Source organism: Saccostrea cucullata, unplaced genomic scaffold (assembly GCF_032062105.1).
Source record: "Saccostrea cucullata isolate Sc308-1 unplaced genomic scaffold, CSIRO_AGI_Scuc_v1 ctg6202, whole genome shotgun sequence".
Lineage (NCBI taxonomy): Eukaryota > Metazoa > Mollusca > Bivalvia > Ostreida > Ostreidae > Saccostrea > Saccostrea cuccullata.
The window spans coordinates 574-23642 of record NW_026928675.1 but is presented as its reverse complement, the minus strand read 5'-3'; the positions used below and the strand labels follow the sequence as shown (position 1 = coordinate 23642).

At 32.6% G+C, this 23069-nt stretch overlaps 3 long non-coding RNA genes across 3 annotated transcripts; all 3 read left to right on the top strand.

The window, feature by feature from the left end:
- Positions 1 to 265: 265 nt before the first annotated feature.
- Positions 266 to 1850, top strand: LOC134278389 (uncharacterized). The gene is made up of 4 exons (XR_009994432.1): positions 266 to 650; positions 1024 to 1090; positions 1377 to 1429; positions 1638 to 1850. It is a non-coding gene; the product is annotated as an uncharacterized LOC134278389 (long non-coding RNA).
- Positions 1851 to 2238: 388 nt separating this feature from the next.
- LOC134278388 (uncharacterized) lies at positions 2239 to 3261 on the top strand. Its single transcript, XR_009994431.1, has 3 exons — positions 2239 to 2268; positions 2743 to 2837; positions 3163 to 3261. It is a non-coding gene; the product is annotated as an uncharacterized LOC134278388 (long non-coding RNA).
- Positions 3262 to 11487: 8226 nt separating this feature from the next.
- LOC134278387 (uncharacterized) lies at positions 11488 to 22768 on the top strand. The gene is made up of 4 exons (XR_009994430.1): positions 11488 to 11584; positions 21637 to 21730; positions 22221 to 22483; positions 22758 to 22768. It is a non-coding gene; the product is annotated as an uncharacterized LOC134278387 (long non-coding RNA).
- The last annotated feature ends 301 nt before the right edge of the window (positions 22769 to 23069 follow it).

The following is a 23069-nucleotide window of genomic DNA, read 5'->3' as shown; positions in this document are numbered from 1 at the left end:
CTCCAGTAAATTTCTTGTATTGAATTTAATTTATGTATAACGGTAAATTTTTCATGAGATATTGTGATATAATTAAAAACAGTTTTCAAATAAGTATAATCTTATTTATTGCAAAATACGTCGAGAATAATAATAGTTTAATTGAGATTATTATACGTCCTGTTTAAGAATATCGACATGTAAAAGTAAATATGCTTATACTTAAAGTTTAAGTACATTTTTGGTATTTTGAATATGTCATAAATTATTCTTTATACCTAATGTAAACTTATGTTGAAACATTTTTGAAAAAAAATATTTAGGCACCCTATTCATTCTAATTTATTTATTTCTCATTTTTATTTATTTAACCCTTATGTAGATTTTTCAAAACTGTGGAATATAACTTAGTTTTTTTTTCTATCGACTACCACTGTAGTACAATTACATCGGGATCGAAGTCGGGCTCGAAAAGCAATTTATTTAAAAACAACACACCGCGCCGAAATTCAATTTTTTGGAGAGTTCCATGCAACCATGTTGAACTTGATCATGATGTTGTACGGGAGGAAGGGGCGAAAGAGAGTTACTCGAAAAGGAGAAGCATGATAAACTTTGGATGGAATTTATGTTTTAACAGAAGATGAAGACATTTACGACCCTGATTAGCGGTATGGACAATGTACAAAATTTTATCATGTGACACATGATGTGTCCTTGAATGAATAATTGCCTCTGCTACTGATAATGTTACTGTTCCTTAGTCTGGGCTGTACACATAAAATGCCTGGCAGTAAAAACGTTTGGGCAAGCGCTATTTACATTTTGTAATAATTATTTAACACTTTTAACCAATGGCATCTAACTTAAAGATGGATTTTAACCAGAATTTTCTCGTTTGGGATTGGTTTCAGAATTTTTGTCACTAAAGTTTTCCTCTGTTCAGCATTTACAGAGAGTGTTGTACAATGTAATTAATTATTTATTTATTTCTTAATGCCTACTCAAGAATATATTGAGCACTTATTTTGATTATTTAAATAGTTGCAGTGTGGACTGTGCCTGAGACGATTCCCCATAACGCCGGCTATGTACACAGCTTGTGAAAATGGTGAGAACCATACCACTCAAATTTTCTATTATCACAAATAAACAAACAATGTTTTATTAACTTGTATCTTTATGCATAAGAGTATAAAAAATATTGCAACAACTTGAAATGCTATATACCAAGTAGACAATATGAGGTTTATTTTCTTATTTTCCTTATCCTAAAAATACAATAGCAATGGATTCTGAGCTATGCATAATTTATTTACGTTAAATACGTAAGCATGAATTATTAAAAAAAAGCTATCACATTCTATGATGCACAATTATGCATGCATTATTTACAGGAATCCAAATGCTCACAAGAAATGACAAAAGCAATATGAAGATTAACACAACGGTAAGATTTCTTAAATTTTCTGATAAGATCAATAAAATCACATGAATTGATTTATTTTAGCTCACCTGAGCCATTTTAAGACCCGAGCAAGTTTTCTGTTCTGTGTCTGGTATTCGTCGGTCATCTATAAACTTTTCAAATTTTTACATTCATGAGAATTATTCCTAGTTTGAATAAAAATCCCTGCAAGATACATCTTTTCTTTCAGAAATTGTGCCAGAAAAGTTTGAAGTAGCTATGGGAATGATCAACATTGAACTTGCTGAGACTCTCTTCCTGAAAGTGACTTGACCAGATATTTGGCTACCCAGTATGATGTACGAACTAATCATTTGTTGTACAACTTATTGTGTATGAGATTACCACCATTTACTGGAAGTTTGCATTTGTTGTCCACTTTAAAAACTTGCTATCTACAGTGTAAGTTGTTAATATATTTTACTTTAATTATGTTAAATCACTTGTTCATTATCCCAATAACTTGCATGTTAAATGCTGTAGATGCTAACCTTTGCATTTAAGTTTACTCTTAAATTCCATGTGTTCCGAGTATGTACACCCATTTGATATCATGTTTTGTCGTCTCTAAATTTAATATAATACATATCATAATATGTACTAGATCACAAAGTTGGAGGATTTTATTATTGTATGAATGTTATCTACTTGTTCTATATCATAAATACATCTGTTTGTATATTTTTTCTACGAGATGCCATACCTGCTTTTAATTTTTCATATTTTTTTATCCATAGTATCTTTCTGCTACATTAAATAAAATATCGTGGAGGAACACGAAGAAAAGGGATGCACACCTCAACATATTCAAGGTCAAGCAGGTAAATACATTGGTAAATTGCCAAAAAAAAAGATGGCAAAAAATCACCAGTCCCCAATTTACATGTACTTCCACAAATTCTGCAGCTTGCTGCTGTGAAACTATATATATGTGTGTCTTAATATGATAAGTGCTGTAAATGCTATTCTTTGCATTTTCCTAAACTTTGTAAATCTTCAAATTCCATGTGCTCGGACTACGGTACCATTATGTATGTTTCGTATCATATTTTGTCATCTATAAATTTGATCTATACATTGTACATATAATTACACATGTATATGTTTTTTTTTTATGCAATTCACTTAACTAGATGACACAGAGAATTTTTTTCATAGTGTAAAATGTTATCTTCTTGCTGTAATCATGTTAGTCATAAATATACCCTGTTTGTATATTTTTTTCTCCTTTTTTGAATATTCTTTCTATGGAGAGCCACACCTGTTATTAATTTTTCATATTTTGTTTATGACAGCTTTTCACCATATCCATAGTATCTTGCTGCTAAATGAAAGAATTAGTGTGGAGGAGCAGAGAAAAGGGCACCTCAACATGTTCAAGGTCAAGCAGGTAAAATGCTCCAAAAAAAAGATGGCGAAAAAAATCATTAGACCCAAATTTACACGCTTCGAAATCTGTAGCTCGCTGGCCTGAAATTATAGATAATTATCTGTCTGTGTTACCCAGATTTGAAAAAATGGCATATCTTTTGTAGTCTTCTGTAAATATTTAATTAAGCAAAATTGAGCTGTGCTTCCTCTAGGTCAAATGATAATTTTAAAATCAACTCAGATTTTGTTTTTACTATTTAATATATGCAATTGCATAAATCCGGAAGCACACATATAATATGTATATATAGGCAAATGGGTATTTATTTTTATGTTTATTGTAGAAATTAGGAGCTAGGTGTGCTTCTCCAGAGCTGAAAACTTCTTGGCATGAAGAGAAGAAGAAGCAAGAAAAAGCAGTTTTAAATATCATGATTACATCTTCATAGTACAAAAAATGATTCTAAAGATAATACTATCTATGAAATAAGAAAGCTGAAGTTGCGTTCTGATGAATGTGAGAATGTCTTAAAAGAACAGGACACCAAAAGTGCCATTCTCAAATCAAAGCACTCTAAAAGGCAGAGCATAAGAAGAACCAGGACAAATAAAGAATCTAAAAGAGTCAAACCTATGGATGTATTAATTGAACAGAGATGGGCTATTAGAGATGAAACATCTGAGTTGCTACTGCTTTGCACAAATTCAATGTAAGATAAGAAAAATATACCTAGTGTTGTATTTTCGAAAGTGAAAGTTTTTTCCTATGCTTGATTACAGATTAAAACTGTTATGTATTTTATTGTTTAAACATTTATTGGTCTGCAATCACATACATTTTAATCTTGATTTATATATCACATATATGTACAAGTCTAACTTAATAATAAGTGCATGGACATTATTGTGGAAAAATAAGACAATCATGATCAAGGGTACTCTGAAAGAGCTTTGCTGGCAGTAAGTTGCAGATCTTGATACCCAAGTAAGAGAAAGGTGGCGTCTCTGACCGATCCTTTTGCTGTTGCTTGTGGGCGAGTGAGGCTTCTCTGTCAGTGGCTTAGTGAGTCATAGATGTAAAAAATAGAATAGGCAAATGAGGTAGAGACATTTCTGAGTAAAAAAGGGGTAAATTGTGATATTAATAAATATAACAATTGATATTGCAAGAGTAAATAAATGAGAATTGCAAGAGTAAAATATTAATTTGTTTCCTTCCATTTGAAGTAAGAGAGTTTATGAATTATGAGTTATGGAATTGTAATTAAGGCTTAAAAAATTGTTAAATATACTTTTACATATGTTTATACCGGACTTTTATATGTGCATGTTTCAGAGCTAATTTTTGATATTTTAAAGCAAAGTTGAAAATATCACTATTGAAATGATGTTTTGCATTCCAATGTAACGTTGATTTAATGAGGATATGTTATATTACAATCATCAAGCAATAAACCTAGCAGTTGGAACAGAAATGAGCTACATGTATTGTAAACAAATTTAAGCTGCTATTGTTTTGTGTAATTGTGATACTTTTTCCTTAATTTGAATTGACATAACCAAATGATATAAAGGATTTTTTTGGGTCTTGTATTTTTCACAGTCAAAATTAAGTATTTTTCAAGTTGAACTTGGATAATTAGTGCATGGACATCTATTGTTGAAATACTTGGGAAACAATATAAGGGTGGTCTAAAAGAGCTTTGCTGACAGTAAGTTGCAGATCTTGATACCCAAGCAAGAGAAAGGTGGTGTCTCTGACCGATCCTTCTGCTGTTGCTTGTGGGCAAGTGAGGCTTCTCTGTTAGTGGCTTAGTGTTTCTTATCAAAATGTACATGTAAAAAGAATAGACAACTTTTATTGCCAACTTTTATTCTTTTTATGCAAAGAATGATATAATTTATTGTGGGAAATTGAAAAGCCATTTACAACCCATGCAGAAGTTTTAATAGGGGCAGTTTCAGTCAGATTTTGCAGTCTTTTGGAGTCCAGAATGACTACATTTTTTACCTGTTGTGTTTTGATTTATTGCAGATTTGAATTTTACATACAATACTATTCTTATATTATTTATAATGACTTCAGTATATTACTTACTACTAGTATGTAGAAATTTACTCCATTATAATTGAGCTACAATCATGATTGTAAATTTTTTAATTCTGACTTTTAGGCTTAAATTTGAAATATTTTGTACTTTGTTAGAACTCATTGTTTGTACACTATTGAGATAACATATAATAAAATTGAATGAGAAATGGATTTGTGTAAGATTGTAAAATACTTGCCAAAAACCCACAATTATAAACCATACAAATTATTGATGGAATAAATGTAAAATAAAAAATATTATGAAATAATATAATAATGTTAAATTTCATCAAATACAACTTTAATTCTTAATTATATGGGAAGGTTTAATCAGTACATTTTCATCACATATACAAGAGATTTAATATTTGTTTATGAAAGAATAAAATTTGCATGTATTAGTAAGTTTACAATTCTCCGTATATAACTTTATTTTTGGAAGTATTATAAAGTAAAGTGTGAATTTAACAAAAAATGATGAGGTAAAGATCTACGTTAAATTTTATTAAACGAACAAATTTAATGTGACCGTAAAACTTAATTTTATGGCCATGTTTAATAATAATTATACGTTTTGTATATTAGAGGTATAATAATTGTTTACGGCAGACTAAAATCTGAACGTATTAGTAAGTTAACAATTTTCCAAACTTTATTAAATTTGTTCTTTTAATTTTTCATTAAACTCGTATTAAATGCTAATTATTTTCTAACATTTACGATCCCACAATATGTTATAATATGCATTTAAACATTAAATAATCGCAGCATTTAAATCACATTTAAGGTAAAATTAAACCCGACTTTTCATGCAGTGTATATTGTGAAAACGACATAATATCTTGTGAAAACGAGATATTATCTTGTGAAAACGACATAATATCTTGTGAAAACGAGATATTATCTTGTGAAAACGACATAATTATCTTGTGAAAACGATATAGTTATCTTCTGAAAACGATATAGTTATCTTGTGAAAACGAAATATTATCTTGTGAAAACGACATAATTATCTTGTGAAAACGGCATATCGACGCCGTGAAAATAAAAGGTCGTATACGAAATTTACGTACTTTACAGGAGGCAGTAAAAACCGTTTGTAAGGGGGATGTACGGCCACCTTTAGTGCAGTGAGAACGAAATGTAACATTTCTTCTAATGGCTTAAAAACATTATATTTTGGTCAAATTTTAAGTCTTTATGATTAAGATACGAATCGAATAAATATGCATAACTGAATGCATGCTGTGCATATATTATCTATACTGTTGCAGAAAAATGCTTTTGATATGCTCCTTAGAACTGCGCAGTTACAGAATTCAGCAAAGCTTTAAAAAATCCAAAATATACGCAAACTGTGCAATAATGTTCTCTCTACAACCATTTGTTGAGAAAATGTCTACATTTTGCACTTTTAAATGATAATTTTAAGTTCAAAACAAGGTATCGTTGTCTTCAAAAAGAGTGTAAAGATCCAGAAAGTAGTTCATGGATAGCAGCACGTGGTCTATTTTTAGAACAGAATTTTGTTTTCCAGACCTCTTCTTAATATAGACGGACATAACAATCTTTAAATGTAGAGGAGAATTACAGTTAAATATTTCAAATAATATGAACACTCTTAAAAGAGGAAATGTATTATAGTGTTTCTTGAAGTAATTTAGTATTATTATCGAACAGTTGTTAAAAAGTGTACGTATTGATATAAAAAAAAATCTTAAACTCTTTGATTCCAGGTAAGGAAAAATGAGCACCATCAAAGTTAAAAATTAAGAGTTTGTAAGTTTGCCACAGATAACTTATAATATCTATCAAAAGTTTAATTATCACCATTGAAACACAAAGAAATTAAACACATAAAATCGATATGAATGACCTTGTTTTAGTACCTACTAGTACGAGGGGTGATCAAATAGTTCGCAAACTATCTCGATACATGTGTATCTATAAAAAAAATAATTCAGATTAGAACAAGTTTGGTGCACACATAGGCAAACACAAATTCTGTAAATAGCATATGCTGAATAAAGTTTTGCTCACAATGTGAAAATGACGTCATTATGCAGATACTTGAGACGAAAAATGGTTGTCTCAGTGGAACTCGTTCAACAAATGACTAAAATATATATGGTATATCTTAAAAATGTCTTTGAATTAGCGTAAAAGAATTTGTTCACAGTATATTAAGACAAATGACTTCCTGTAAATTCAATCAATGATTGGATAGATCGTTTTAGTGAAGGAAGGCAGATGATTAATATGATACTTGTTATGTTGCCCGGTGAAAGCAAGTTTGAAAAGGGATATATTTTTAATTAAGCAATGTGTTATCAAAGACCTCCAATTTACACTTTGAAAAATACTTGAATATTAATAAATAACAATAATACAACTATCAAATACCTAAAATATCGTTTACTTTTTGATCACCCCTCGTATACAATTTCATTACAGCGGAGCAACATTGGAAAAGGAATAAAATCGTTCAGCGTGGGTTAGAAGATTTAATAAATTATTTTTTTGCCCATTTTGTCAGATAAACTATTTAAAATTAAAGAAAAAAATCAACATAACTATATTTTAAACCATCTTTAAAATGACGTTTGGTGGTCCTCCCAACGCAGGGAAAAATTATTGGGTCGGTATTTATAGGTGAGAAAAAAGATTCCTTAAAATTTAAACATATTTGTTGACGGAAGAAAAAATAGTGTAATGGGATGTAAAAAAAAATTGAGTCGGGCCATTTCTAGGAAGTAGATTGGGAAGGAGGGCAACCAAATATTTTTATAACAAATGGTCTTATAAGGCTAGTACATGTTCCATCACATAATCAGTAATGCAAATTTTTGAATCTTTGGCATTATTTTGAAAAACAAACATAGGATTTTTTTGGTGGGGGAGGGGGGTTGGGGTGGGGTGGGGCTATAGCCTCTTACTGTTTTTTGCGATGATAGATATAGCATATGCAATGGCCCTTTCTTTGCAAACATTGTGCTTGCTTCTAAATTTCAAAGAAACAGCTTTGTGTGTTCAATGGGCGAGAGCTTACAATGTTGTCAACATAATGAGACATGATGCTTTTTATGTCCAAACATTACTCAATACAATGTGTGGGTCATTGCAAATAATTTAGCTATTTATGTTAGGTGCCTGGAGGAAATTTTATTACTGCCTATTTTTTCTATCTAACTGCTAAACAAAATAGACATATGTACTAACTTTTCGAATGTAAGATAATTTGTTTTTCATGCACTGCATGTTGTTTAACTTTTTCAAATTAAATACTAAGCATCCTCCTTGCAGTGCCCCATTTGAAAATAACTTTTATCGCCACAGAAAAAGACCCGACGTAACACATATGTTTAGGAAATTTTTTATCTTTTTTCTTGAGTTTTAAAGAAACCAACAAATTATCGAGACTTGTTCCATGAAAAATTAAATATAATCATGGGTTAAAAACGCATCTATCCACAGTAGATATTTGCACATGCCAACCACGTGCTCAGTGGAATAATATTAACAAGAAAATTCGAGCTGAAAACAGAACACTTTTTCCCGATTTGCTGGAGTGGGGTAAAAATTGCATTCTTTCATTAATCAGGCGATGCGATGCAACAAAAAAAAATTGGTAAGTAATAATACATGATGATTATTACTTAGCAATTTCTTGTCTTGATGTTATTATGGTCGCATTTATTCTAAAATCAATGTTATTCGAACTCTATGTGACAGAAGAATGGCGGACGAAATAAACAAATGGCCTCAGGAAGACACCCATATGATAAAATCAAATTTTTAAGAATTATGTATAATGACAAGAAAAAAGCGAAACAAATGATTGTAGCCATATCATCAATGAATCAAACTAACACATTTTCAATGCATTTATCATCTCGTGAATGTTGTAGCTGCGCAGTTCTAACATGATTAATTTCTTCCTAATTAAAACAAAATAAACTTAATTGTTTACTAATTTTGGTCTCTAATAATGAGTTATTAGTGCATTAGCACTTTGAGTAACTTTGGGCTAGTAAGCGCATTCTTGTTATTTCTCATTTTACACCAGAATAGATCACAATATGGCTTGTACATCCCCCTTAACAGAATATATTACATGACTATGGACAAAAAGTTTAAAATTTATTTACTTTCATTTTAGGACCAAAGAAAGTATATTTTTAATTCAATTAATGCATGAAAATAATTAGTACAAGTAGATCTTTTGCAGATATGACCTTTAAGTATTTACGACATTATTGCTGAAAGATTACACAATAAAACAACTAGTTCTAAGACGTAGGTGGCATTTCAATATCTTATCAAACCAGGTGTTTATATAATAATGAAATTAAAGTAGAGATGCAGAATGATAATAACCATAAAATGCAAGTTTTAGAAATGATTTAACCCATTTAAGAGTCCCATTTTATTTGAATGAAGTACGATCGGAAATTTTTAAATGTAAGAATACAATGTACATTTTTCGCTTTAATAACATCCAGTAACGTTGAAGGAACGTTCCTAAAAATTGTATTGTGGAACATGTGTATGTAATTTCAAGCATTCGTTATTGATACATGTATTATCTAGCTCTTGTATACTCTTCATTCACGTGACTACCTGACAAAGAATAGCAAAATACTAAAAAGGTAGTCTTATGTTTGTAACATATTTTAAAGCCAAAAAATAAGTCGTTTTTACAAGATATTATGTCGTTTTCACAAGATATTATGTCGTTTTCACAAGATAATATCTCGTTTTCACAAGATATTATCTCGTTTTCACAAGATATTATTTCGTTTTCACAAGATAATATCTCGTTTTCACAAGATAATATCTCGTTTTCACAAGATATTAGGTCGTTTTCACAAGATAATATCTCGTTTTCACAAGATAATAAGTCGTTTTTACAATATAATTTTTTTCTGGTATTAAAAAAAAATAATTGCGTGTCCTAAATATACCACCGTACAAACGGGTTCAACGAGTATACGTTGATAAAAATAAAACAAATACAACCTTCTGACCAATAGTGCGTAATTGAAATAATCGTTAACTCCTAATGCCCAAATAAAGATAACTCTTATCAATACCTGTACAATAAGCTAATATAAAACATTGACACAATACCACTTGTGACACAGGAGTTGCTTACTTTTTTATAGAACATGATCTCTTCTCTGATGTTTTGGAGGTACGTGTTTGCTCTGCCCTTATTTTGTATTATTTGTAGCCTTTTGAGATCGAATAATTATTATTTGTTATCCCCATGTATTTTTGTTTATCATAATTTCCTATGAATTTATCCTACATCTTTCAAGCTGAAAATTACCGGTCACGGAGCGTTCGCTTCGTGATCGGGAGGCCCGGGTTCGATTCTCGATTGCGGCGCCTGCGTCATACCTAAGACGTAAACAAAGGTAGTGACTGTTCCTTCGCCAAGCGCTCGGCACTAGAAGTGAAAGTCACGGGTCTTTCGGATATGACCTTAAAACGTAGGTCCCGTGTCACGGTAGGCGTTGGCACGATAAAGAACCCTCACTGCTCAGTGGCCCTGAGTGCCGAGTATAGGTCTAAATTTGAAGCCCTTCACCGGCATCGGTGACGTCTCCATATGAGTGAAAAATTCTCAAGAGGGACGTTAAGCAATATACAATCAATCAATCAAGTTGGAAATTATGCATAGGATGAGTGGAATTATTTTCCCGGATATTTTAACATATTATTAAACAACCTAGTCGATTACTTCAGCGTAGATAAAAAAAAAGACTCGGGGATCGTTAAGCTGTAATTGTGCAGTTGTTCAGCATTTTTTTTTAATTTTAGAGTGCAATATTTACTTTACTTATTTTGTATTATCATTTATTTATATAACATTTTTGAATAGGTTTTCCTATTATATCACAAATGTAACAAGTTTTGCTATAAACCCTGAAAAATGCCGAGTCACACCAGAAACAGTTATGTCGGCTGGAAACAGTTATGTCAACCCTCTACGGAAACAGTTATGTCACTATTTCGATCACGTTTACGTGTTTTTACGTTACGCATTTTAGCTCGAGTTCGAGATGTTATGACGTTGGTTGCTTAGCAAATGTAAACAACGGAGCGTTATTCTTAACGTCAAGAAGGTATTTTTGGATTATTTGTGTACATTTGAACAATTTTGAATGATTTTAAATTTTCTTTTAATTTTAAAAATGTCATATAACATATACCACATGGCTTCAATTGTGACTATACCAGAATATTTGCCCCTCGGTGACAGGAAAGCCCGGGAGTGTTATGTCACCCTCTGCCTTTGGCATCGGGTGATATAACACCCCAGGGCTTTCCTGTCACCTCGGGGCAAATATTCTGGTATGTCACCCTCGAAGCCATGTGATACTGCAGTATATTTATAATAGATATCGAGTAGACGGTAATTGATAGGCAGTAATGATCAGATTGATAACGAATTATACTAACTTGATTTATTATCTCAACATTTCAAATAACAAGATAATATTAATTTCTAAAAACCTTTCAATGTCATAAACCATGCGCCGTAAATAGTTGTTACTTCCGAGAATTTAAAGCGAAAGTAAATAATTATATTACACAAGTTAGGGAAGCATTCATTTTTCATCATGAAGTCAATATCTGAGCTGTGTCAGAAAAAATCATAGGAATTGGTAAGTTCTTACTAGAAAAAATTACATGTACCTATCACCTAAAAAGTATTTAATTGATTTGACATGTGTAATATTTCATATATGTAAAAATATCGATGCGTTCCAAAATCTTTTAAGGTGGTTTTTCTGTACTAATGAGTTCAAAGATCTCTCCTGAAAGTTAATTTTAACAAAAACCCATGAACCAGAAACACAGGCAGTTACGGAGTTAACGGAAAACTTTCTTTCTGGAAGGAAGCGCTCTCAATTTTAAAAGAAAAAAAAGGTGAAATAAATGGAGAAAACGAACAGTATTCAAGCACCAAAGCCCATTGAACAATATAAATTTTAAAGCATAGCAAACACAGACCTTCAAAGACCAAAGGCGGGACCAGGTGCCCTGGAGAAGCGAGAATCCCCTGCCGACTGGTCACAGTCCCCGTGTGCCCCTTGTTATGATTCGGCAATATCGGAAAAATCCGGCGTCAATTCAGTATGTAGAAAATGGCCTAACATTTTGTATGTAATAATAAATATTGTATGCTGACAAGGTCAATGTAACGACAGAATTGATAATCCTCGGCTGACTCCGCTACGCTCCATTCAAACCTCGACATTTAAATGTGCGAGGTACGAGCCACCCGAAGAGTTCCGAGTGGTAACTACTTTTTTCAGCAACCTGTTTATAGATTTTTTGACATTTTTCATACGTAGAGCTTGATTATATATACCCATCAATTTATCTTCGGCTATTTAGTGTTCATTGCTGCATGTCTTTCTTAGCGTTAGTTTATCTGATTATTTAGTAATTTTAGCGAAGTGAAATTTATAACTAACATCAGGATCAAGTGTTTTTGTATCTGAATTACGGTGGCTGGAATTTCCATTATATGGTGTTATAAATTTATTCCTATATACATTGAAAAGAAAAATAAAATCATAACTTATATGGAAATGAATAGATATATTTTTCCATAATGTTAACAAAAATATATATTTACATTTTTGAAAATATATAAATTTTTCATGATTTTTTCCATTGAACACACCTCCCCTACTGTGCATAATTACACATTTAATACATAATTTATGCCCTGTTGTCACGAAAAGTTTAATTCGAAGTAAATTAATTAGGTAAATTAATGCGAAGTAAACTAATGCGTGTGTTATATTGCGTTTATATTTTACAGCTAACATTTAACTAATGCGAATTTTACTTCTACAAATGGCGTCAGCAAGGCTATTATGACGTCATTTGCAAATCCCATCACCTTATGCATAAAAGATGTATTTAACATAATATCACAGTGTTTGGAGACATATTTTAGTGATTAACACATTTTTTCTTCGTTTTTTACTTAAAAATAGCACAAGTACGGAAAGCTGCATGACCATCGAATGACGCATTTGACTAATTTTGCCATTACGCATGTCCCAAAATTAAATTTGCATTAGCTTCGGTTACTGCGTTGTCACGGAGCTAATGCGAAGTAATTTAATGCGCAGTAAACTAATGCAAAGTAAACTAATTCGCTTTAAATTCTCACAAACAATGTGAACGCTTAAAAAAGCTAATTCGCAGTAAACTTACGTTTAATTCGAATTAAACTCTCATTGTGAACACGGCATTAATGTATGCTATAATTAATTCCTTAAAGAAGAATATATTCCGTTTGTTGTAAATATGAAAGGTCATTTTAAAGCAAGTCTCATTGTATACATGTATTTATTATATATATTTATGGATCATTTGCATAGTCGACATGAAAACTTCCCAAACAGTGGGGGGACGAGTTCCTTGTTACAAAAATCGATAACATTGTACGGGTTTACGTCGATAATAAAATATAAACATGCTGCGCAAAACCAATCATTGGGCATTTAAAAAAAATCAATACAAACATATTTACATTAAACCAAAGCACTTCTATATATGTACGTACATGTGTATAAGCACAGGACTTTGTATTATCAATAGCAAAATATTAAGCTAATTGATACGAAAGCCCAGAAGGTTAATTCGAGATTCAAGTTTCGAAATGCGAGATTCGAAATTAGAAATTCGAGTTTCGAAATTCAAGATCCATACTTACGAATCAAAAGCTGGTTCAACATTAATTACTTCCCTTTATTATGTTTTTACTATAATTAAGAAATCGTTGATTATATTTATAACAGTGGCGTAGCATCGTTTTTGAAAGTGGGGAGGGGGCAGCCAGAGAAAATTTTGTTATACTTACCAAGGAAAAAGTTGCCCGTAGTCGAAAATCCTATTTCGTGGGGGTGGGGGTGGTTTAGGTAAACTTTTTTCCCAGTTTCAAGTACCTTTAGTACCAATTATAATAATACTATTTCGGTATATCACTAAGAGTCTAAGGTGGGGGCCAACTAGGCTTTCAATTAACATTTCCTATATTATAAGTAAGGTTGGGAAAAAAAGGTGGGGGGCAGCCCCCCCCCCCCCCCCTGTTGCTACATTCCTGTATAACAATTTGACCATTTTCTTAAATGATAATGCAAGAAAGAAATGTTTTATGTTTTAAAACGAATTAAAAATAAAATTTATATTTAATACATCTTGAAAAATAGATATATAATCTTATTTTTCTCATTAAACAACACAGTAAATACGTATAAATAGAATAAAGGTTAAATTTGTGCAGTGAGACTTGACTGCTGAATCGAACTGTAGCTATATACGGCCTTACGAGTTTATTTTATTCTTTGACCATAACGTTATGGTCAGAGACTAAAAGATAAAACCACAAAGCTATAGTTCTGCACCTAATTTGGACTAATATACTGTTTCATATCCGATAAAATGAATGCTGCATTTATTCTAATTAACCCTCTAGTGCCCCATGTAGCATATATGCTACATGGACTTGGATGGTATGCTTAATTATAATCGTTGTGAATAATAAATTATCTCCCTTTGATTTGAACTCTCCATCATCATATTAGCAAAGTTTAGTTTCGCATTTAAACCTAACTCTACGTCACATGACTTGTTGATCCTAACAAACATGGCTGCCTCCATGAAGAACCTAACGCTGTGCAGAGCCAGAGTTTCTTCAGATAATTTCTAGAGTATACAGTGAGTATTTGTAAAAACAATTCAAAAAATATCTTTAAAACGGATCAAATAATTGAATGGAGCATGAAAAATCACCTAAGTAATACATGATTATATGCAAATATTTGTTTGAAATGGTGTGTTGCATATGTGATACATCGGGAATTATTTTTTTTGTATATTATATGATACACCGGGCATTTACAGAAGATACAGCTCATTTAAATTTTGGGCACTCTCAACATTGAAAATACTTGAAAACTAAAAAGTAAGCTGTTGTTTTTGGTGCGTATTGTTATGTACAGTAAATATTACACAATTAATTTCAAAAGATTGTTGTTATTTTTTGCTTATCAATAAATGGTTATCACCTGAATCTGTGTATCACATATGAAACATTGGGCATTTAATACTTGCTTTATATTAAAATAAAACACAAACTATATCCTGAAACAAATGTAAAAGTTTTGTATTAGTAAATCTGTATTTTGCAAATAAATCATTCATTATACTTTGAATGTATATTTCTGTCATTTCTAATGTTTATGTATTTTTTTATCAGTGTCAAAATGGAGAGAAAACAAAGAACAGCTGCTAAAAAGGTTCGGGATCTTATAAACCAAATAAGGAATGATGATAGTGATTTTGATGATTTTGAAAGTTCTGGCGATGAATTTAAATTAAGAAAATGTGATTTGGATGAACAGTCTTCATCTTCAAGTGAATGTGAATCATCTGATTCTGATGAGACTTTGTATCAACTAAAAAAAAAACTTAAAACCCAAAAGTCTACCTCTGTTCATGACAGTGATTCTGACTCCGAAAATATCCCACTAGCAGCTTACATCAAGGAGAAAAAGCAGAATAGAAATCATAGTGATCCTCCTCTCAGGGAATTGAGTTTACAGGACATAAATGAAGATGCGGACCTTCTAGATGTACTACCTCAGTTGCAAAACCAGCAATGGAATTGGTCAAACCAGCTGTACAAAGAGCCATGCACTGATTTTAAGGGAAAACTTGAGGAAGCTCCTCCTGATGGAATGCTCAAGACTCCACTCCAATTTTTCAAACTCATGGTTACTGACCATATGATTTCAAGTATATCTGAACAAACAAACCTTTACGCAATGCAGAAAGAGGGAATTCAGCTATCGACTACACAGAAAGAAATTGAAATTATGATTGGCGTGTATTTGAGAATGGGCCTTGTCCAGATGCCAAGAGTTCGTGCTTATTGGGAGACAGACAGTCGTTTTTCTCCTATTGCAGATGCAATATCAAGAAATAGGTTTGAAAAAATTGCTACCATGATTCACTTCATTAACAATATGTCAGTCACTGATGACCAAAAGAAAGACAAGCTGTGGAAAGTAAGACCATGGATTGAACAGTTGAGAAACAGATTTCTTGAGATACCACCTGAGGAAAATCATGCAGTTGATGAAATCATGGTGTCCTTCAAGGGGAAGTCTAGCCTGAAACAATATATTCGGGGTAAACCAAATCCATGGGGTTTCAAGCTATGGGGAAGAGCAGGGGCCTCGGGCATTCTTTACGATTTTGATGTGTACCAAGGTAGTTCAGAGAAAGCTGCAAATTCTATTGGTGTTGGTGGTGATGTTGTCCTAAAGTTATGTTCAACACTGGAGCCACATAATTACAAAATATTTGCAGATAACTATTTTACATCCCTGCCATTAGTTAAAGCTTTACAGGATAGATCACTTTGGTACGTAGGCACAGTAAGATCTAACAGGCTGAAGGGCTGTATTCTGAAGTCAGAAAAGGAATTAAAGAAAGAAGGAAGGGGATCTGTAGACTTCAAAGTTGAAACATCCTGTAACATTATAGCATTGAGGTGGTTTGACAACAAATCCGTGGATGTTGTGTCATCATACGTTGGTTTGAATCCAGTTGGAGAGGTGCGGAGATGGGACAAAAAAGCAAAGCAATTCATCATAGTTAAGCGGCCTAACATTATTGAAACATACAACAAATTGATGGGAGGTGTTGACCTTTTGGATTCTCTGGTTTCCCTGTATAAACAAAAAATGAAATCCAGAAGATGGTACATGTACATTTTTTGGCACACCATTCTCATCGCTGCTGTTAATGCATGGCTCTGGTATAAGCGGCACTGTAGTCTATTACATCGGAAACCAATGAAGCTCTGCAACTTTATCAGAGATGTTGCATCAGGGTTGATCGAATTTAAATCTAAAGTTGGACGACCAGCAGGTTTGTCATCACCATCTGTCCCCAAACCACTGACGAGGAAACCCACTCTGGATGTGAGTCAGGACTGCCTAGACCACTTTCCTCTATGGGATGCAAAACGTCAACGTTGCAAATACCAGTACTGTGAAGGATTCTCCTATGTCAAATGCATTAAATGCAATGCTCATCTTTGTCTAAACAAAGACAGAAACTGTTTTACAGCTTTTCATTTCTCAGGAAAATGAAACATTGAAAAACAATGCTTCTTCACTAGTGCCATACATACAACTGATTATTCTAGTTTGAACTGTTGATCTTGCTGTTAATACTCAAAAATTCTAAGTTTGTTATTTGTTTATTTTGTTATTGTTACTAGTTACTCAAATGTTTTATCAAATTAAATGTATTTTCAAATTGAAATGCTCGAGTATTTGTATCAAATATGCAACATGGAGCGGTAATGCCCAGTGTAACATATATGCTACAAGCTGTAAAATGTTTAAAAATTGAGATATTGCGTAAAACTCTCCGATTCCTGGTAAAAAATACTGATGTAAGCGTTATTTATAATATTAAGAATTTTCTGACTGACATAATTGGGTTTGGGCACTAGAGGGTTAATATTGGCAATCTGTATTGTATATATAATTGTTAATTAATTCAAGAAATCAAAGCCTTAGATGAAGATAAGTAATTAAGGTCTTCCGTCTTCACGGAAGACCTTATAGTGATTCTACTGTTTCTTATTATTATTCTTTTTATTTTTTTTTGACTTTTTAATTTTGTGCACGCGATTTCTCGAAGACTACTGGATGAAATGACGTGAAATTTTCAGAAATGATGTGTCGTAACATGAATTTTATATATCCGGGAGATTTTTGGAAATTCGCTTCCGGTGCCAAGTTACAGACAATTTTCTGAAATTAAAATGACATTTTGTCCGCGATTAAACTCAAAAACGGTAAAAGATATCCACATGAAACTTTCAAGGATTATAGATCGTGATATATACCATCCAGGACGCGACTCTTCGTTCGTCGTCGGTACTTCCTGTCGTTAGGAGAAGCGAATTGAAAAAATCGCATTTTCTAACTTTTTTGTTTTTCAATATTTTTTATTTATTTTTGGAATGGTAATAGAGACCCTTCTATTGATGCTTACTGTATAAGTTGTTTGTATATTGATTTGTCTGAACTCTAGACATTAACATTTGAAAATCTGAAGCGGGACCAAGATGGCGGCTCTCTCTGTCAACTCCGCCATTTCGCGAGTAGGGGTTTATGGAGGCAGCTGAGCGTTTGATTAAACGATTCTGACATAAGGATACATGAAATGTAAAAAACTACTTCGACTCTCACGTAGTAGTGAAATGGTTGGAGGAGTTACCTCCCGTTACTTGTTTATATTATAATAGATAATCAATGTAAATATTGTAATTAATTGGTCAATTGACAAAAGAATTATACCAGTAATATTGATAAATGATGTTCTGTTAGAAAATAATAATAGTGTTGCCAAAAGAAAGGCAGTCTGTAGTATTTTATCAATATGATATCTGATAACTTATGATCATTGATTAAGTTGAGATACAAGGGGGCAGTACAGCCAATTGACTTGTGTCTTCACTCTGGTACAGAAACGAATTAGTGTATCGATCAAATCGTATTGTGCAAAGTTGCCGAAGTCAGTGACTAGTTAAAATATAGCTGTGTGACGTTAACTATAGGTTTGTCATTAGGACAGAGAAGCTCTCACAAAGTTAAATACTGTCTAAGTATATTGTAGCTACTTGGCTAGAGTTATATAGGCAACTTGGTAAGCAGTAAGACAACAGGCAGGTGTTAAAGGCTAAATCAAGAGGCACCAGGCAGGTGGCTGTTTATTTATATAGTCAGTTGTATGTGAGGCAATTGTCATATGGCACCAGGCAGGTACCGGTATTAACTGAAGATATATAAGTGTTCAAAGAACTTAGGTCATTTGATTTAAAGACACCAGGCAGGTGTCATATTATTATCTGTAAATATTGCATTCAATCATATCCCCAGTAAAACTCGGTACTCCGAGCACGGACCTACTAACCGCTCAGGACCGACACGTTACAGTAGTAAGTTGCAATTGAGTGTCAATCTTAAAACTTAATTTCCGTTTCACTGCTTTAGTGTAACTGGGCTAGATACAATATGTAATGTGTATAATTTGTTACATATACTTTCTTAACGTCGAAATAAAATAAAGGCGCTAAGAATGTTTTATTTTTAAAATTTAATTGAAGCTATCATACCTATTTAATAGATCAGTCCAAAGAAAAGGCGCGAATATTTACTCGTGGCGTTTGGCGCGAAATTATGAATGCTTTTTATAATTCTTAGACAGGTGAACTGTTGCAAAAGTATACACAAGTATATTTAGAGCAGTGCTCCTAATAGCTTAATGGTTTGCGCGTTAATAGATCACGTAGTAATTACATTACAATTTTGTGTCAAACTAAAGATTTATTCCAGGGTTTTCTCAAACGTCTCCTGTAACAGGTTTTGGTTGGTTCTCAAAGTAGAAAAAGAAAAGACTAAATGTGCAAATGAGAGATACCTTTTATCATTTGTTTTGCAAGACGGAAAAACAGATCTTTAATCATAGTTATAAGTTATAGTTTTTCAAGAAGCAATATCGATGCATGTATATAGTAAGTATAAAACGTATAACCACTGTTTTTCCCATGCACACTTGTGTGATATTAAACGAATGGAAAAGACAAAAATAAGAAAACCATTTAAATAAGATCGTCTAATGGAGTTTATATTAACATTCTTTTCTGAAAGATCTGAATCAAGTTATTGAACATAAATGGTATCTGATTCCTTGACTGTCGTAGAGCGAGGCATGTTTTTCGGCGAAACATTTCAACCTTTTTATGAAAGTGTAACTAATCGGCATAGTTCACTTCTGAGACGGGAAATGGAAATTTAAATTATAGTCATTTCACTGCTTTTGTGTTACTTTTCTATTGAATGTGTACAATGTGTTAAATGTATTTTCTAAATCTCGAAATGTAGGCTATGAGAACATTCTTTTTTCTTAATTTCATTGAAGCTATCACACCTATTTAATAGATCAGTCCATAGAAAAGGCGCGAAGATTTAACGTGGCGTTTGGCGCGAAATTATGAATAATGGCCCGTCTTTTATAATTCTTAGACAGGTGTACTGTAGCAAAAGTATACACAAGTACATTTAGAGCAGTACTCCCAATAGCGTAATGGTTAGCGCGTTGGGGATAAAAAGGGAAAAAAGCGGATTGGATTTTCATGCTGGCGACATGGATTCAATTTATGACCAAAATTTTTAATCACTTCTCAACTCGACTTTAGAAGTTTTTTTTACCAGAATCGGACGGAAGACCTCTCGTTGCTCGCAACGAGATTGTTTCTAGTTGAAAACTTTATTTTTATATATTTTCTCTATTAGGAAAACGAAGGCGGTTTTTTTTTTATCAAGGCTACATTGCCTTTCAAATTTTAAAAGTAACATTTTCAGTGTCGGGAAAAATGGGCAGGTGTTGCGGTGCAGGAACAGCGCTAGACCGCTCGGCTATCTAGGCAAGTCTAAAAAACTTACTTTCGATGTCGATGGAATTCTCACGGTGCTGTCCCTGCACTGCTAGGAAACAGATTCCGAAGGTCGAGAGTTCAACCCCGGGCTGGGGCGGAAGTGGATATCCATGTAAAAGTGAATTTCTTTGTGCTTTCTATATTTTAAAACACTTCTTCACTTAGGGCAGTTATGTTAGTTTAAGAGTTGTTGTAAAAAGTGCTTTATAAATAATAAATAATTTCATTATAACATGTATTGGTCACAATCTTCTGTTAAAACTAATGTCCAAAAAACTGTATATCACTTCTATTCTTAATAACCGTGTAGTGTAGGGCAGCGCCGCGAGAATTCCATCGGCATCGAAAGCAAGTTTTTCAGACATGCCTAGATAGCAGAGCGGTCTAGCGCGCTGTTCCTGCACTGCTAGGAGACAGATTCCGAAGGTCGAGAGTTTAACCCAGGGCTGGGGCGGAAGTGGGTATCCATGTGAAAGTGCATTTCTTTGATCTAAAGTTCTATATTTATACTTCTTCACTTAGGGCAGTTATGTTAGTTTAAGAGTTGTTGTAAAATGTGCTATATATATATATATATATATATATATATATATATATATATATATATATATATATATATATATATTTAATATTAATAATAATTATTATAATAATATTAAAGAAGTCATAATATAAATTGAGGTATATCTTGCTGATCAAAAATCCAATGATTATTTAACTTTCCTATATATATAACACTCTTTCTTGCATTGTAATTTAATCAAATGGCTCATTTGTTATAAATATATTAAACGATTTTTTGATAGATTAAACATAATAAAGGGGAGTAATTAAATGTTGAACCCGTATTTGATTGTTTAATCCGGATTTTGAATCTCGAAACTCGAATTTCGAATTTCGTATTTCGAACCTCGATCTTTGAATGAGCCTTTTGATTGGTTAATCTGGATCTTGAATCTCGATACTCGAATTTCAAAACTCGAATTTCGAATTTCGTATTTCGAAATTTGAATCTGGAATGAGCCTTCAGGGCTTTCGTAAATTGAACCCTAGAACTCGCCCGTTTCAAGTGAGGACTCTACTTTCCTGTGAAGATGGTTTCCGCGTGCAGGGTTTCAAATATTTGAGAGAGATGAACTCATATTAAAGCTGTTTTTCACATTTATTCAGATTATATTCTTGAAACATAGAACTCTACATTATCCACGGCAAATTCCACAATTTAAGATGAATCCATTTGGAAGACTTTCTAGTGTGGATCAAAGTAAGTATATGTATATCTACCTCCTAGAAAGTATTATATGTACAGCTGTACATCTAAATATATAACAGTTTTTAACGACAGACACATTGCGTGTTTCATTGAAGATTTAGTACGGCTAATATAGCAAACCGCAGTTTTAGAAAACTTTTAATTAATTGCTTAAAAATAATAAAGGAATGAAATTAAAGCTAATTATAACAAAGTTAAACAGTAACTGGATTGATCTTATCTAGCTTCGCAAGACAATTGATTAGTTTTTGCGTTACGACCTTTTACGAGGGAGTACAGATCGATCTTATTTGTACATTTCTTGTAAAGATAATGCAATCATAGAAACACATTACCAGACAGTGTGATACTTTGTCTATTTTGTATTTACATGTACATGTATACATAACGTTTGTCGAGCCGAACTTTGGAGATTTGATAAACTTTATAGTTTTATAAGTAACGTTTTGAAGGGAAACAATTCACTTTGTTTAAGTTTCAGTGGAACAGTGGGCCTTTTTTCAACTGCAACAATGCAAATGTAACGGGGAACAAAGTCTGCGACATGGGGATTACGCCAGCGCTTTTGCGATGTATAATACAGCAGTGGAATATTGCAATATGTGCGGTCCTTTTCTGAACGTTCCGGAGGAACTTTCAAATATCCTCAGCAATCGTTCATTGGTTTTAAGTAAAATGGGGGACTTCGGATTGGCTTTGACGGATGCCCAACAATGCATTGGATTAAACCCTCATGGGGCTAGGGTAATTTCTATAAGTCGATGCAACAGTTTGTATGTAAAGATGAAGTGTTTGTTATGAAAATTTCACACAAATAGCCATGATGAAAAAAGAAATGTTTTTGAATCATTTTACATAAACTGGAGAAAAATTAATTTTATTTTTAAAGACATATTTTGTGATTATCCGAAGAGGATATTTTCTTTGCAATATTGTGCTGGAGACCAAGAATGCCTATTTTTTTTTTTATTTTCTTCCAAAAATATGCCGTTATCAAGACATCCATGTAAATTTTCAGGGGTATTTGCGTGTCTGCTGCTTACAAAGGTTTGAACAATTTTTATGAAGCTCTGAACATATTGATACAAGGCTACAATGTGACACTACCCCAAGGTGACCGGAGATCGCAATAACTTTTCTTCAGGAACTTATCGTCACAATAACTTGGCTTCAAAAACATCAAGGTATTTTAATTATACAAAAAAATTGCAATATTTTGTAGATGTTATATGCATTCACAATCAAATATACATACTGGAGTTTTAGCTATGAAGAGACTTACTTTTTACAATTGACAACTTTCCACTTTTACAAATTTGAACATAACAAA